The sequence below is a fragment of the Oncorhynchus nerka genome, linkage group LG28 (assembly GCF_034236695.1).
Source record: "Oncorhynchus nerka isolate Pitt River linkage group LG28, Oner_Uvic_2.0, whole genome shotgun sequence".
NCBI classification, from domain to species: domain Eukaryota; kingdom Metazoa; phylum Chordata; class Actinopteri; order Salmoniformes; family Salmonidae; genus Oncorhynchus; species Oncorhynchus nerka.
The window spans coordinates 50,319,379-50,323,636 of NC_088423.1; the positions used below are offsets into that span (position 1 = coordinate 50,319,379).

Below are 4,258 nucleotides of genomic sequence, written 5' to 3' on the forward strand. Positions count from 1 at the left end.
TCATTCTGAGAGAGATAGCGGGAGATCTGGCCAAGGACGGCACGTTCAAGGGTTTTGGAGAGAAAAGAAAGAAGGGATACTGGTCTGTAGTTGTTGACATCGGAGGGATCGAGTGTAGGTTTTTTCAGAAGGGGTGCAACTCTCGCTCTCTTGAAGACGGAAGGGACGTAGCCAGCGGTCAGGGATGAGTTGATGAGCGAGGTGAGGTAAAGGAGAAGGTCTCCGGAAATGGTCTGGAGTAGAGAGGAGGGGATAGGGTCAAGCGGGCAGGTTGTTGGGCGGCCGGCCGTCACAAGACGCGAGATTTCATCTGGAGAGAGAGGGGAGAAAGAGGTCAGAGCACAGGGTAGGGCAGTGTGAGCAGAACCAGCGGTGTCGTTTGACTTAGCAAACGAGGATCGGATGTCGTCGACCTTCTTTTCAAAATGGTTGACGAAGTCATCTGCAGGGAGGGGAGGGGGGGGGGGGATTCAGGAGGGAGGAGAAGGTGGCAAAGAGCTTCCTAGGGTTAGAGGCAGATGCTTGGAATTTAGAGTGGTAGAAAGTGGCTTTAGCAGCAGCGACAGAAGAGGAAAATGTAGAGAGGAGGGAGTGAAAGGATGCCAGGTCCGCAGGGAGGCGAGTTTTCCTCCATTTCCGCTCGGCTGCCCGGAGCCCTGTTCTGTGAGCTCGCAATGAGTCGTCGAGCCACGGAGCGGGAGGGGAGGACCGAGCCGGCCTGGAGGATAGGGGACATAGAGAGTCAAACACAAGTTTGTTGAAAATAAACGCAGTTGACAGTGAGAGGACGTTTCTATTTTTGCTGAGTTTATTCATTCGGACTTTTTGACGGTGAAATTGGGTTCATTTGGCAAAGTCACCTATGCAATACAGTATTTTCCAATGTTATGACAGCCCATTGAGGCGGACTTCTTTTGATCTATCCCATTACCCTTTGATACGAGAAAGATCAGTGCAGGCGTAATCGTCGCGCTATATGGCGTGTGTTTGATGGCGTAAAGCGTGTCAGGCCTTGCAAATGTAACTTCACCAGTACATGTCTCATTTACCCAAACAACTGGTTCTGAATGTGGACGGGTACCCTGTTTCTGTTACTTTTTATAGTTCTGCATTGTGTACTTTAGCCTGTTATAATCAGGCAGTCTTTCTAAGTTCTTGCTTTAACTTATCTTGCAAAGCCATAGGCTCTACTGTCTTTCATGCTCTCTCTCCAAACCATTAAAACATGTAGCACACAGCAGCCTATTTGTTTTGTGTTAAATCAGAATTTGCCCAGCGGTCGCTTCTGCACCCAGATTTAAAGACCAAACCCCAAGTATTTAAAGAGGCGTAATCTGTGTTCACACTTTTCACATGTTTATATAAAGAGAAATGAAATCGCTCCTGGCCTGCTGCATGCCTCTTCCTCCTGTCTTATGTATCTCACCCATCAATATGATTTAAGTGGTCTCTGTTGTAACTTGTTGCTCCTGGCCGCAAGGACTCTGGTAGAGGCTGTCTAGCTTCAATAAACACATCCTGCTGAGTTATGCAACATGTGCCGCAACAGCCAAGTGCACAAACAGTGGCTAGTGCCCAGGTGTTGCCGTAGTACTCTTTTCACTGTATGATTAATGCTAAGGCTACATAGGGTCAGAATAAAAGGTTGAGTCAAGTGAAATATACAGTACATAGACATTCATTTGTGTCTACATATCAATTGCTAGAGGTACAACAATGCTATGGTTAGTCCTGTCTATGATTGCGTGTGCTGAGCAAGTTCTATGTTCAGTTGCACTCATTTGCCCAAATCCTGTACCAACGTCATACCTGTCCTGGACTGATTTGATGCATTTAAGAACATAAACTGTCAGTGTTTTTGTCAGTGGTGTGTTTTTGGTGCAGGTCCAATGGAAGAATACAACCGGGTTTTCTAGCTTTATGGTAACACTTAACTTCGTCATCGTCGCGTCTGAGGGATGACTGGGCTACCTTTTCACGAGAGTTTGATTCCAAATCACCTCCGCTTCATACTGGAATCAGGGATGGATCCCTTTAGGGCTGACACATTCTGGACAAGGAGAATCCATTTTTTTCCCATCCTCGGGAAGCTTAACTCGAGGAAGAGTTGATTCTAAGCATGTGCAATGTTCTCAAGTTTAACTTATATTTGCATAATTTTCCACAGGTGGAGGAGATCAGTCCCAAGTACTCCAAATTAAACTATGTGTTTTTAGCCAAGGTACGTTGGGCTGCCATTGTTCTTGTTATGTGTGCATCTTATATTTAAGCAATAGGGCATCTGTAGGTGTGGTATATGGCCAATATACCACAGCTAAGGGTTGTTCTTAGGCACGACACAAAAAAAAACCAAGGTGCCTTATTGCTATTATAAACTGGTTATCAATGTAATTAGAGCAGTACAAATAAATGTTTTGTCATACCCGTGGAATACGGTCTGTCAGCCAATCAGCATTCAGGGCTCGAACCAAGCAGTTTATAATAATCGATATATATATATATATATATATATATATATATATATATATATATATATATATCCCGTAATCAAATGGCTTTTTATATGCACCAGTGATGATGTTGATTATGATGAGGAATGTGATTTTGATTGGTCAGTGCTACAGAGACCTGGGGCAAAAAAGTCAGGCCAGGAAGATGTGTGATGCTGCTACTTCAATGGAAACCATTTCCAAAGAGGTAGGTACTGACTAGTGTCACTGGCTTACGCTTGTGCTCTAAAGTCTTAGTTTTCCCATATTTGTAATTGTTGTGGTTAAAAAAAGAGATGAATTTCTCTTTCTCTCCCCCCCAAGGATGAGGAGGCACAGAAGGAGCTGGACACCCTTCTCTCTGCTCTAGGTGTTAATTGAGGACATTGTGGAATGGCTCCATCCTATTGCAAGGGAGGAACCCAGGGACAGTTGGACCTAAATCAATCAATGGTGTTGGTCCCAATGGGATATACATTATCTACCACCTCACATCAATACAGTCAGAAATTAAGTGTAGGGGACCAGGCAATACATTTTATGAAGATTTTAATAATTCTACTGAAGTTGTTTTCAATACGATTGATCACCTGTATCAACCCAAACAGATATATCCAAAACAAAAACATAATCATTTCAAACCTTGCTTACATTTGTATACAATCACATTATCTCTATTATGCGTGGGAATACTTGGGAACAGATTTTCTCAATTAAAATGACTTGAAGCTGATTTCCTGGTGTATTTAGTATTTTATGTCCAACAATGAAAATTCACAATAATAAAAATATGTATTAATTTTTGCTCAGAAAATTTTGGGGTCAAAATAAAACCACTGGCGGACCAAATTCGGCCCATGGGCCAGTTGGGGAACCCTGGCTTAGCCTAAGAACTGCACATACACAAGTGTGTTTTAAGGAGATTCTGACACAAATTCCTCAACAATAAAGACCTATGGTTTTGTGAAAGTGATCCCACAGAACTTGTTGTTCCCTCCCTCCATGTTCTGTTTCTATTTTGTCTCTAGCAGTGCATTCAAGTGGCAATAACAAACCCGTTTTAAACAAAGGTGCAACCCAAACACAGCTCTCTGTCGCACTGTGACTACCGAGTGACATTCTGTCCCTTTTACCCCCTGATTGTAATGTAACTATACGGCACCCTATTCCTTAATAAGGTACACTACACTAGGGAATAGAAGCTCTCGTCAGATGAAATGCACTAAATAAGGAACAGGGTGCCATTGCAGACTCAAGCTTGGTATTATTTGACCTGCATTGAGTGTAGGTTACCAGGTCTTGTGTTCCTGTCACTGCCTGTGCATGGACAGAGATCATGGTCACATCATTTTAAGATGAAGGAGTTGATAGGGGCGGCAGGGTAGCCTAGTGGTTAGAGTGTTGGACTGCTAACCAAAATATTGCAAGTTCGAATCCCAAGCTGACAAGGTACAAATCTGTTGTTCTGCCCCTGAACAGGCAGTTAACCCACTGTTCCTAGGCCGTCATTGAAAATAAGAATTTGTTCTTAACTGACTTGCCTAGTTAAATAAAGGTTAAAAAAAAATAGGGAAGGAAACGTGACCCCTAGACGGCTCCTTGGGTCCTCACATTCACACAAGGTTGGGGTTCTGCTCATCACATTCCAGCTAGCTAGAGGACATTTTTGAGCATAGAATGTCATTTGAGATTAGATCTTGTAGCCTAATAGTCCATGGGCAATGTGCACGTCAGAGATTTTATATCGTAGAGATTTTATATCGTAGAGA

The 4,258-nt window shown here is 43.2% G+C and overlaps 1 long non-coding RNA gene across 1 annotated transcript; it reads left to right on the forward strand.

Annotated features, from left to right (window-relative positions):
• Positions 1 to 562: 562 nt before the first annotated feature.
• LOC135565579 (uncharacterized) lies at positions 563 to 3,222 on the forward strand. Its single transcript, XR_010461703.1, has 3 exons — positions 563 to 2,221; positions 2,617 to 2,697; positions 2,814 to 3,222. It is a non-coding gene; the product is annotated as an uncharacterized LOC135565579 (long non-coding RNA).
• Positions 3,223 to 4,258: the final 1,036 nt, after the last annotated feature.